We start from the raw sequence: 13743 nt of genomic DNA, 5'->3' as shown, positions 1-13743 counted from the left end.
ATCGGAGTGCTACCACGATTTTTTAAATAAAAGGCTGCCACGCGAGTTAAAAACTATAGCTAAGTAATTATTTGGTAAGTTATTTATATGAAATTAAGACTTTGAAAAGGTGTATTATCATCATCTTATCATACAGAAGATGAACCCTATTCATATGGAACAAGCCCACAGGGGCCACTGACTTAATATTCAAGGTTCCAAAGAATATGGTGTTCATTAGTCAGTAAGAGAGGGTAAAGGGAAATAAAGAAAGAAGACATCTCTCTAGTTAAAAAGAAAAAATTACTGGCAAGCCAAAAGATGCTGAACTACTGAGTTTTCATTCAGCACTCCTCTTCTACCAAAAACTCTGGTTAGTTGTCACAAGAGAATAAAAAACCTAAGTATAAGTAATAATAATTGGTCAATTGGCCAGTCAATTTTTTTTTAAATCAAGCAAATAGGTGAAGCAAAGTACTGTCTCATATGATGTCTTACACCTGAACTTGAGGTGCCGTCTCCTCTCAGCGGTAAGTCATGTGTAAATTAATTTCCCCATAAGTAAGAAGTCCAGATAAGGTAACAGTTTCCACTTTACTTGTAAGCTTGTGGTTATAGTGGATTAGCTATAAGCTACAATAAGTTACCACTTTAAGACAAGCAAGGTGACCCAATTGGAATACATTTCTCTCCAGTACGGCACCAGCTTATGTTCATTACAATCATATATATTGCCTTTCCTCTAACAATCTGATGTTACCGTTCTTCCTCCATGCAAGAGTTCAGTACCACCATCTTGTACCGATTCACATCCAATTGGCCTCAGTCTCCTAGTGATTAATACCACTATCTTAATTTTTCACAATTTATTTAATTTTCTATATGTTCTTATTCAATGTTTTGAGGAAACTCATTTTAACTTCATTTATTTTTACATTATTCAACAATGTACTGCGCTTGGAGCATCTGTGCTTCGCTTTTCTTCATGGTGTTTAACTATTCTCTGGTTTTCATTTCCATTCACTTCTGGGAAAGGTCTCACCTTGCTTTGCAGACAGTAATTTTGACCTGAGCAGGTGATCTTGTTGTTTGCTTGCATTCACCCAAGTTAACAGTTTTAGTTTTATTCAGTTATGCCTTTCTCTCATAGTAACCTGTTGCTTTTTGATTCTCTCCTTATGTATGTACTGTACATACTTCTGGCACCTATGGACTACTAAGATAACCGTACGGGCAGCAGTTTTTAATGAGGAACCCTCAGAGGATCTGTGTACTCTTCAGTAAAATACATCCTTTGCACAGGCATAGGACTGCCTTTTGCAGACACTTACGCTGACAAAGAGAAAATTTTTCCAAGTACAGGACATGATTTCTAAAATCTGGTCTCTAAAATATCAAAGCATAGCTTTAGTAAGGTAGCTGTTTGACTTTTAAAACTGCAAAAATCAATGAACAATATCAACAAAACCAAGGATGCTAACAGCATTATTTTTCACAAAATAGGACAAAGTCTCCCCCCTCTCTACACAAACACAAACGTGCGCGTTCAACAGCGAGGAGCAATGACTGCCTTTTTGTTAAAATTCCAAAACTAAGGATCAGACGTACAGTTTCCAGCATCCTGATATTAATTCAACTACTGTGCTCTCAATGTCCGGACATATTCCAGACCATGGTATTTTATCTTCAAATTTACATTTTGCAGGGAAAGAAACAGATCTTTCATTACAGTGTATGTGCAGTTTTGAGGAACTATTTTCAGGACTTGCAGGTTTCCAACAAGTGTGTCCTAGGACATGGATGAATTGTACTCCGTGCATGTAAAAAAAAAAATACAAATAACCTGTTATCAGGCAGTTTTATACGAGTCCCAATATGTATAAAATATATACAGGCAGTCCCCGGTTATCAGCAGCCTCGGTTACCGGCGATCCAGTTTTACGGCGCTTGTCTAGCGACGACAATAACCAGATTTTCAGGGATCAGTGCTATTATCACTGATTTTCAGTGAGCGGCAATTTTCGTTTGTCGTCACGCCATCGGGAATGGAACCCCGCCAATAACCGGGAACTGCCTGTATACCTATGTAACACAGCACCGAAGCTGAAAATTCTGCATCAGAAAGGTAACTATGCAGCACATAACACATATTTTAAATCAACTACTACCATAGATTTTATTCTTCTATGAACAAACAAAAGTGTAAACCAAAACAAAATGCCCAACTCTGGCTGAGTAATCGTGATCTCTATTCACTACTTCACTATTTAAAAATCTCTATTCACTACTTCACTATTTAAGTCCTAGCCCTGAAATGACCCATATGGTAAATGTACCATACCCTGCAAATTAGGTGTATAGTGAGAGAGAGAGAGAGAGAGAGAGAGAGAGAGAGAGAGAGAGAGAGAGAGAGAGAGAGAGAGAGAGAGAGAGAGAGAGAGAGCACTCTCAAATGTATGGTTTGTCTAGAATTCACAGAAATAATCAGCCCTATATACAGCAAATACGAGATGTGTGGTTATAGCTTTTTACAGCATGTACATTGTCATTTAACTAAACATATTCAAGTATATCTTTATACCATTCGGTGAAATGACACCAACACATTACAGCACATGGTGCACCCAATTTACAAGGTTCAAGCCTATACAGCCATTAACGTTTACTGTACTGTACACTACATTAATAGGTTATGGTTACACAATATCAAGTAAAACCTTTCATATACTGTATTACAATAATTTCATACCTTTCACATTCTGGTTCTAAAATTCATTACTACATATACAAATGCAAACCAGTTACATTGTGGTACTTTTCTTTACAACTTTAGCAGACTGAATAAGCACGGCATTCTTGAAATGGCTATGAAGAAAATTGCAACAAATACTAGTTATAATACAGTATAGTATCAATAAAACTCCATGAAGTTACTGAATACACACTTTATTCAACAATTACCTCACAAAACAATAGGGTACTTTTTAAAAATCTTATATCCTTAGAAGTCTCATTTCCTCAATTGGATACAACAAATGATAAAAACAGGCTAAGTACGTGCAACACTTACCAACATGAAGCACTCGTTCTCATTACGAACTTAATTTACAAAAGAAAGCTATTGAAAAAAGTTCCAAAGGCCATTATTTTATAAATTTCTTTGAAATGAACTTTGGGCTTGGATAAGGCAAATATGCTACCAGCAAAACTGATTATACAAAAAAGACAATTGTGCTAAGAGAAATAAATCCACATTAAGAGGGTAAGGCTACACTTACTGCCTTTACTCCTAAATTTCACTTACCATGATTATCTGATGTTAGTCAGTTCTAACAATTACAGGATAAGAGATACTGGATTAAACCATCATTTTATTTACACAGGAGTTTGGTTAAACTGAATGCTGAATTTTGTTACAACGTAAGATATCTCACAATGAAACTTTTGGCAAGGAAAATGTGGTCAAATACAAACCCAATACCTAACAGTTAAAAGTCAGTTTTCTCCTTTACCACAAAGAGCAGACATATATATATAAGGAGTAAAAATGTAAAAAAAAAAAAAAAAATTTCGCATACAGTAAGTACTTTAAAATGATGACAAAATCATATACTGTACCCTGTATAGTACAGTATTTCCTTAACGGCATCTTAAGCCCAATTTACCGGTGTTGTTTGAACTATCCGCAATTTTTCTTTTACCCTACATAACACCCCAGGTTTCAGCTGTTCATCACCACAATTGGAACATACCACTGCAACAAGCCTATAATAGACGTTTTAATACCTACACTATTATGTTAATAATGGTTTTTATTTATTACATCATCTTCAACATAGTTGAGTCTTCTAATACCCAAATATTAACTATGGCCTACAGTTCTGTTGTATCTGAAATATCATAAATACAAAATTGGGGCTTGCTTATTCTCTATATTCACATACTTTACATATAAATTAATAAATGAATAAAAAGGAACAAATGGAATACATTACCACTTGTATTCCAAGCTGCAAAAACTACTATCTGTTCTTTTAACTTGACGACACATAATTACCACTTTTCATGTCCTATTGACATTAATAATGTGTGGCCTTTTATAAATGTTTCCATGTCTGAAACATTTTGTTTTGTGAGGTGCATGATGTTGGCTTTCTGAAAAATGTTTTATTTACAGGTGGATTCCTTTTCTAATTAATCAGTGCATCACTTGGCAGATATTTTACGATAAGGGATTCTCACAAATATACAAAGCTTAGTCTAACAGTATTCTTTCATACAAAATGCCTGTATTCGGATAAGGATGCCACACATACAGAGGTGTGTAGCTTTTGAAAATGACCATAAGACTAGGTTTAACAGATACAATACGATATTTTCATAATAAAATTAAGTATCATGTATACTTACTATGAAATTACATAGCTATAGTTTCTAACTCACACGGTAGCCTTTATTTAAAAAAAAAAATCACGGTAGCACTTCGAGAGTCAGTGGAAGTGACAAGCTCCACCCACTAACTTAACAGAAAACCTCATTCTGTTTGTGCCCTTATGTCCATCAGAGGGGAGGAGGGCAGGCTCTAATTATGTAATTACTTGGAAAGTATATATGAAAATGACATTATGATAAAATAAGTTTTATATATATATACTTACCAAGTAATTACATAGCTATGAGCTTCCTACCTACGGCAGCCTAAAAAATTCAAATTTCATGGTAGCGATGGCATTTGTTTTGGTGTAGGTAAATGCTGCGCCCACTTACACGGACTAGGAGGAACAACTTAGCAGACAGCTTCAATTCGTTTAGGCCCTTATGTCCATGCGAGGGGAGGAGGGAGGGCTCCGATTATGTAATTACTTGACGAGTATATATAGAAGCTTATTTTATCATAAAAATGTCACTTTTATACAAGTAACTTACCAAGTAATTCCATAGCTGATTCCACATTGAAAGGAGGTGGGATCCATGGACATATTCTACCCCAAAACATTAATCAAGGTAATGACTTTGAAACAGAACAGTTGTTAGCACAGAGACAATGCTCATTGTTTCCTTACCCGGCAAGAGAGCAACTGCAGATAGTTACTGCCTCTGGTCAATGCTCCGCTTGACCTGTAGTGGGTGTAGCTGTATAGCCCAGAGTTGTCCCTAAATAAGTGGGAACTTTGCAGCGAGGGAAGTACACCCGTGGCTAGCAAAGTTAAAAAGAGATGCCCTTGCCCTGGGTGCAGAGCAGAATAAACCAACAATGCTGTTGCCTGCACACACTATAAATAAAAACCACCACCCAAACCACAAAAAACTGGCGGGCACTCCAGGTACTAAGTACCCCTAGGATTCCCACAAACTCAGCACCTTATGCCAAGGCCAGGGACAATAGAGGGACAGAAGTCCCCATATGCTTCCTCTCTCAACACCATGCCAGCCACGGATAAAAGTCCCAATGCACTGCAATTTTAAATAGTAGTCTCCACGTCCTTGAGGTAGCATGCAGTAAAGACTGACTTGCATCTCCAAAAAGTTGACTGAAGGATACTCGAGAGACATATTATGTCTGAAAGCAAAAGAGGTAGCAACGGCCCTGACCTCGTGGGCTTTCACTTTAAAGATTGGCTAGACGTCTTCTTTAATCTGGAAGTAGGATTCTGAAATCAAGCTTCTCAAAAAGAAGGAAAGAACTTTCTTGGAAAGATGACGAGAAGGGTTCCTCACATAGCACCAGAGGTTGTTTGAAGGCCCCCTGATCTCTGTCCTCTGAAGGCAATACCTAAGGGCTCTTACAGGGCAGAGAAGCCTCTCCTCTTCTTCTGGCCCAAGGATGTCCATTAACTTTTTAATGGTGAACAAACGGGGCAAAGGATTAGAAGGGTCCTCATTCTTGGCAAGGAACCCAAGAGAGAAGGTGCAAACTGCGTCTCCTTGTGAAAAGCCAACTCACTCATCGATTGCTTGGAGCTCACTTAAACATTTGGTGGAGGTAGCCAATGCCACAAGGAAGAGAGTTTTCTTGGTCAGGTTCCTAAGAGAGAGAGAGCAAGCGGTTCATAGGAGGGACCCAAGAGCCATTCCAAAATGACGTCTAAATTCCAGGAAACAACATTCGACTTTTCTTGCTTGACGGAATCGACTGACTTGATTAGGTCACTTAGCTCTTGGTCAGAGGACAGATCTGGACCTCTATGTTTAAACAGCAAACTCAGCATAGACCTATACCCCTTGATAGTGGAGGTTGAAAGCTTCCTGGAGGTCCTCAGGTAGAGCAAGAAGTCAGCGACCTGACTTACAGACGTCTCTTCTTCTGAGACGTTATGGCGGCTGCACCACTTTCTCAAAACTGTCCACTTGGACTGGTAGAGCTTGCTAAAGCGTTGTCTGCATCCAGCAATAATTTCTGCAGCCTGTCTCAAAAAACCACTTCACCTGACAGTCTGAAGCCTGTCTGGGCCAGAGCTGACAACCCTTGGTTGTACCTGAAGAAGTGGGGCTGTCTGAGCAGCAACCGCTTTTGTGGCAGCAGGTCTGGGAACCATTCCTTCCTTGGCCAAAATGGAGCAACTAGGGTCATCGAAATATCTTGGTGGGATGCAAACTTTTTGATCACCTCCCTGATCATACCAAAGGGAGGGAAGGCATGTACATCAAGACCTGTCTAATCCAGAACCATGGCATCCGTTGCCCTTGCGGGAGGGTCCGCAACAGGGGAACAGAAGTGAGGAAGACGATGGTTTCTCGATGTAGGCGAAATGTCCTCCAGAACCTGAGAGTGCGCCTCAGTAGTTAAGTCTTCTGACGAAGAAGGACAAAGCGTTCTTAGCCAGAGGGCGAATTGGGTTCTTGACAGAGCACCAGAGGTTACTGGATGGTCCTCTGATCTTTTCGGTCCTGCTCAAGTAATACTGTACCTTACAGCCCTAGCAAGACAAAGAACTCTTTCTTCTTCCTCAGAGGTAAGGTATCCGTTAAGGTCTTAATGGAGAAAAAACGGGGCCAGGACTTGGAAGGGTCCTCGTTCTTCGCTAAAAATCCAAGGGTAAAGCAGCAAACTGCATCTCCTTGTGAAAAAACCTACCCTTCATCAATGGCTTGGATCTCGCTCATATGTTAGCAGTAGCCAAGGCCACAAGGAAGAGAGTCTTACGAGAAAGATTTCTCCGAGAAGAGGAACGAAAGGGTTCAAAAGAGGGACCTGCCAGCCACTTCAACACTATGTCCAGGTTCCAAGAGACTGGATCTTCCTTTCTTTGCTAAATATATCAAGGGACTCGACGAAGTTGTTAAGATCTGGGACTGATGCAAGATTCAGGACCCCTATGTTTAAACACTGAGCTAAACGCAGCTCGACACCCCTTAATGGTGGAGGACGAGAGATTCCTACATCTCCTCGGATAAAGAAGGAAATCCAGAATTTGGGTCACAGATGTCTCAGAAGAAGAGACGTTGAGTCTGAGACACCAGCTTCGGAAAATTGCCCACTTAACCTAAAAGATGTGGCTAGGAAAACGACCCCTGCATCTTGCAATAGCCTCTGCAGTGCGTCCTGAAAACCCTTACACTCTGACAAGCTTCCAGACAGTCTGAAGCCTGCCAGGGCAAGAGCAGACAACCCTTTGGTTAGCTCTTAAAAGCAAGGTTGTCTGAGCAAACATGGTTTTTAGGGGAAGGAGTCTTGGAAAGTCGACCCGCAACTGTAGCAGGTCCTGTAACCATTCTTTCGTGGGCCAGAACAGGGCTATGAGCCATCGTAATGTTGCAATGAGCCCCAGGCTTGTTCAGAACTTCCCTCACCATGTTGAAGGGTGGAAAGGCATAGTGGTCCAAGTGGGACTAATCTGCAGTATGGCATCTGTTACTCATGCTTGATCCAGGGCCTGAGAACAAAAGAGAGGTAGGCAATGGTTCCTTGAGGTGGCAAACAGATCCAATGTCGGCCTGCCCCATAGTATCGCAGATTCCGATAGACCAGGGGATCCAAGGTGGGAAGGACCTACTTTGTGATGGCTCAGTTAGTCCGCCAAAATATTTAGTTTGCTTTGAATAAATCGTGTGACTAGACTAACTCGATTTGATCTGTCCACAGTAGAAGATCTCTTTGATGTCTGGCAGAGAGAAATTGAGTGAGTGCCACCTCACTTTTTTATGTACATTAGAGTTGTGGTATTGTCTGGACTGCCACAGCCAAGAAGCATTGAAGCCTCAAGTGAGTGTGCTTTCAGCTCTCTGATGTTGATATGAAGGTTCTGTTCTTCTGGCAACCACATCCCAGAAACTTCCCAGTTCCCCAAGAGGACTCCTCAGTCTAGAACCGAGGAGTCTGAAGAGAAGTCTAGTTCTGGGCTCGGAGGATGAAGGGCTTTCCTTCCGAAAGTCTATGTTTGGACCACCACCACTGGCAGTCTGACTTGACCTTTGGGTTTATGGAAAAAGTGCCGTTTCCCTCTCCCAGTTGGCCTTGAGGAAGACTGCTAAACTATCCTAAGAAGTTTGCCTAACTAGATGAACGTCTTGGTGGACGACATTTCCCCTGGTGGGCTCACCCATTGATGGGCTGAGCAAGACAAAAGGGCAAAAAACCTGTGGACCATCTGAAGGCGGGTGGTGATTCTCTTGGCTAAGGGGAAAAAACCCGTAAAGTCCGAGAGCTGAGACTCATCCCCAAATAGTGGAACTCCTGTGACGGGGCCAACTGAGGCTTCTGAAGGTAGATGATAATTCCCAGTTCCTGAGAGAGATGTTCAAGTCCTTCAAGCACTTTTCTCTCGAAGGGGATCAAAGAGGCAAGTCGTCCAGATACAGACTGACGTTTATGCCCATTAAATAGTCATTTTGCTAGAGGAGCGAGGACTTGCGTGAACACCTGAGGTGCGGTAGAGAGGCCGAAGCAAAGAGCCTGAAACTGGAAGATTTAGCAGGCGCCGGGTGGTCGGGCGGTGCCGGGTGCTCTGAGAGACAGGCGTTTAGACGCTGACATGGGCATATCCAAGGATATCACCCAATTGCCCTGGTAAATGGATGAAAGGACTTGACTGGTTTGTCCCCATCTGAACATCATCTGCTGGACAAAGAGATTCAGGGTGCTTACGTTGAGGATTGGTCTCCAAACCCCAATGATTTGAGGACCATAAATAGACAGTAGTAGATCCCCTCTGAGTTGATATCCATGACTTCTTGTATGACTCTCTTTCGAAGGAGAGAGGAGACCTCCTCCAAAAGGGCTGAATGTTTCCCAAGCCTTTGAATATGCCCTCAAAACAAAGGGAGAAGGGACTAAAGGGGGGGGGCTCTCCATGAACGGAATGGAGAAGCCCTCCCTCAGAACCTTGACAATCCACTGTTCTGTCCCTCTGATACTCCACTTCTCCCAAAACTCGAGAAGACTGGCTCCCACTTGTGCACGGAGGACTTCTTCCTCATTTCTTGGGGAAGGACTTGAGCTCCTCTTGATAGTTCTGGCCAAGAAGCGGACAATGGCGCGGGTCCCAGACTGGACTTGGGCTTACTCCCATGAAAGGGATGTTGCTGGACAGGAGAGACTGTCTTACGAACAAATGCGGAAGAATCCTTGGGACATCTGGAAGAATGCACCAGAGGGTCCTAAGTCGACTTCTATACAGGGGCCCGACTTCTGGCCTGAGTGACTCCTCTAGTGGAAAGGGAGCACCAAAAAACTCTTTTCTTCAAAACCCCCAGAGAGAAAAGAGCTGCAAATTCAAGAGAGCCATCCCTGATGGTCTTGTTTGCACGAGAGAGGACTCCTATACAGTCCGAGGCAAAGTCTCCGACTAAATTAATGCAATCTTCAATCTTCTTGGCTAGCGCTCTCACCATCTAGTCCAAGAAACTGAAATCTTCAAACAACTAAAATAGGTCTTTGACAAGGAAGTCAAGCTGATGAAAAATATAATTTTCACTGATGAAAACGCTGAGCATTGGGAAGGAGCTTCCCCAGAGGTGTAGGAAAGAAACATCCTATGGATAAAGCGCGAGGGAGGAAAGACGAAAGAAGCCTTACCTTGCTCCCTTTTAGCAGAAAACCAGACTTCAATTTCCTTGCAAGCCTACCTAGAAGACAAGGAAAGCACCACTGTGGGGAACCTAGGTCTGTCAAGTGGATGGCCTCTCATCAGGAAGGTGGAGGTAGGCGAGACTGGGGCTAGCTGAAGCCAAAAAAAAAAAAAAAAAAAGGGTAGGAAAGCTCGCCCGCAAATATTGAAGGAGTACTGCATAGGCTATGAGATCTGCGGTTGGAAATGGGCGCTTAGCGCTCCAAGCAGGAGACTGATACTGAATAGCTGGCGCTGGGTGCTCAGGAGCTGGCACCAGGTGCTTGGAAAGCGGCACGGAACGTCTGGAAGTCAGGCGCTTGGGAACCAGGTGTGGGCACTTGTGGAGAAAAATTGAGTAGACAGGTGAGACATTCTCCAGACTGTCCAAAGCAGACAGGTGTGGGCACTCATGGACTGAAGCAGACACATAAGGGTCCACTGAGTAACTGCATGAAGGCTTGGGACTGCAAAGAGAATGCTTGTACTTCTAAACAGGCACTGGACTCCCCATCGAATCAGGACTCTGACCGAGGATTGCAAAAGAGAGCTTAAAAGGACAGAGAGTCCAAGTAATGTCTACGGCGCTTCCTGTCCACACTGCTATCGTCAGACGAGCTTGAGGACAAGCCATAAACATCCGTGGACAAGCCTTTCCAATGGCTGTCTACCAACACCTGGGACTGTACAACAGGTGCGGCTGAGGGGCGACTACCCATGGGCAAAACCCCTCGGCTTCCCTTGGACTTTTGGTATGTCTTCTCCCAGGGTTAGAGGAACAGGACAGTGACCTGAGTCTAGGAGAACTGTCAGGACAGGCAGCCACCTCCTCCACTTGCAACATTATCACTTGTCACTTTGCAGGAAGTAGCGCTGTCTGAATACGTTTTCCCATAAACAACTTCAGTGATGCACCAAACTTCGTCACTGTATTCACTAGTAGAATCATTTCTTGTCAAACCTTGACTCTAGACTGGCAATGGCATCGGGTTTGGAAGCCCGGGACTAGGTGGATCAAAAGTAGGAGGGCTAGTAGCAGGGGAAAAATTAGGAAGAGGGGAAGAAGGAATAGCAGAGCTATCTTCTAACCTAGGCTAAGGGAAGCTCATTTCCTTGCTCTAGAGGCTGCTTTCCTTTTTCTATCCCTCTCTAAATTGTCTAGTTGAGATTTAAGTACCTTCTACTCTTGCTAATCATATATTTAGCACAAGTTTTCTCCCTACTATATTTCTGCCCACTAGGCTATATTTACTGCAAATTGTATGAGAATCATATGAAGGTTTGATTAATCTGGTTTTGCAACTTTCGCTACAATAGCGAAACTAGGTGAACTAAAATCGGACATAATAATAACCAAAACACTAAAAATATGATGCTGAAAGCTATTAAAGCATGAAGGCTACTTAAATATATAAGCAATAATACTTCACCGAAATCCAGCCATACAACCAAAAATCAGTAAACAAAAGCTGCAGCAAACAGCCGATGTTACTCGAGAGAATGACAGAAACAGAATGAGCTCTTCTGCCAATTCATTTCCAGTACTCCCATTAGTGGGTGGGGCTTGTCACCTACACTAACTATCGAAGTGCTACCACGAATTTTGTTAAAATAAAGTCTGCTGTGTGAGTTAGAAACTTAGCTATGTAGTTACTTGGTAAGCTACTTATATGAAAGTGATTTTTATAATGAAATATTCTCTTTGATTCAACTGTGACAAAAAGGACATTCACTTCCTTCAAAAATGTTTGGTCAAACTCATAAACACTTTTAAGTCTAACAACAGAGAGACCACAGTACCAGTGTCAATGGCCTTAAGAAAGGTTAGGTGCGTGTGATTAAATCTGTAAATTCCCCTTGGGACAGTAATGAAGAGAACAACAATTGCTAACATTTCACTAATACCACAACTCACTTTTGGAATTTTTATACTGTGCTCTCAAGTCTCCTTAATTTACTTCATACAAGTCATACTAATTCTATCGTAAATTTACAGTTACCAACACATTTACAGCCCTTTATGCTTTAGAATTCATTATATACCATAGGGCTGGTAATAAACATGGCAAACAAGCAAATTATGTAGCCTACAAAAAAAAAAAAAAAAAAATTTTAGGTTGTCAAAGCACCACAGTCAAGTAGGAAATGATTTCTTAAATCCAAGAATTTCCCCCTAAAAGTTATGACAGGTAAAAGTGCATACGAGTTGCATAAGGTCTTGCCACTGGTCACTATCTACTTATAAGCAGGCAGTACAGGTAAGATAACTTGTAAATCTTTTTCAAGTAAAAACATGAGCAAAAGATGGTAAAATTCTCATTATTTCAGTGAAATTTTCAAGTCATCTCGGCCATTATTTTCTATATTTAGGAAAAAAAAATTTCATTACTAAATAATATCATCATGCAAAGCACTTCCTCAGAACTACTTATCAAAGACATTTCAATAGGGATGCATCCCAACCTAACTAGTGCTTAACCTAACCTATCTCGCCCAGGAGGATTTACCCCTGTGGAACACCCATGATATTATGCATGGCAGAACATGTGCACAACTAGGTAATTCTGCAACAATAACTTAAGACAACATTGGTTTGATAAGGATGGAGGCACAAGAGGGACATAGCCCACTCCTTCAGTTATGCAGAACATGGGGCGTTAGGTCAAGATTCATACCCATATTTCACTCATTTTCATTCATTCAACCCAAATACCATTTTCTATTTGTAGCCCCTGGGGAGAGGGAGATTATAACGTGCTATGGTAATCAAGCATTACCAGATACGACAAATCCCTCAAAACCTGACAGGCTACACTGAATAATTACACTTGGAAAGAATCTACTTTAAAACTATTTTACATTCATGGTAAATTACAGGCTTTGAGGTAATTGTCACCAAGTTGTGATTTGTCCTCAGCTGTAAACTAGGATGGCCCTACTGCTAACTAAGCTATAGGTATGTTACCAGCTATGTTATGCCTAATATCTAAACGGGGAGTGAATGAAGTCGGGCGTCAGGGCTACCGCAGACCTAGTAGGTTTTTCTGCAGTAGGGGATTTAGAGGGAATAAGACCTAACCAAAATGACCTCAATCTACCTTACCCTAAGCTGGTTTAGGGAGCTTTGCCCCTCTGGACAAAACCCCCTCCCAAAAGTAAGTTGCGATCTCTCACTCTGCATTCTACCTAAAAGGAGGGTAGAACTAAGTTATAGGTACACGGTGGGTATTTAGCGAGAAATGGCAGTTTCTTGTAGTATTTTGGATGCTTATGAACAATTTAACGTTAATTTTTGGCGGTCGGCTGTAATTAACTTACAATTTACCTTTGAACTCTACCCTACGGTAAGGGGGACCCCGATGGGAATCCGGGGTTTCCATACGCGATCTTCACGACAAGACAGAGCACCGGTACGTCTGCTTCGAACGGTTCATATCCCGTCTGGCAAGTGCAATAACTTGTCAACGTATGGGTAACTCCCCCACTCCCCCTGGCCAGTACTAAACACGGCAAAGGTACATTCCATTTGGCCGACAACAAACAAATGCCCCGCCAGTGTCAGAAGCCCTAAAAGTGTTGAAAAAACCAGTTTCCAAGGTACTGCACTTGAAGGACGGGATATGAATCGTTCGAAACAGACGTAGCCATGCTCTGTCTTGTGAAGATCGCGTAAGGAAACCCCTTGTTGGATGGACTTCAGGGGACAATTACAGGTTAA

At 41.8% G+C, this 13743-nt stretch overlaps 1 protein-coding gene across 6 annotated transcripts in view; it reads right to left on the bottom strand.

Moving 5' to 3' along the window:
- Positions 1-13743, bottom strand: part of Pabp2 (poly(A) binding protein nuclear 1) — a 74036-nt gene that overhangs the window by 59056 nt on the left and 1237 nt on the right. The window lies entirely within an intron of this gene.

This window comes from Macrobrachium rosenbergii, chromosome 11 (assembly GCF_040412425.1).
Source record: "Macrobrachium rosenbergii isolate ZJJX-2024 chromosome 11, ASM4041242v1, whole genome shotgun sequence".
NCBI lineage: Eukaryota > Metazoa > Arthropoda > Malacostraca > Decapoda > Palaemonidae > Macrobrachium > Macrobrachium rosenbergii.
This window is presented reverse-complemented; position numbering and strand designations above follow the sequence as displayed.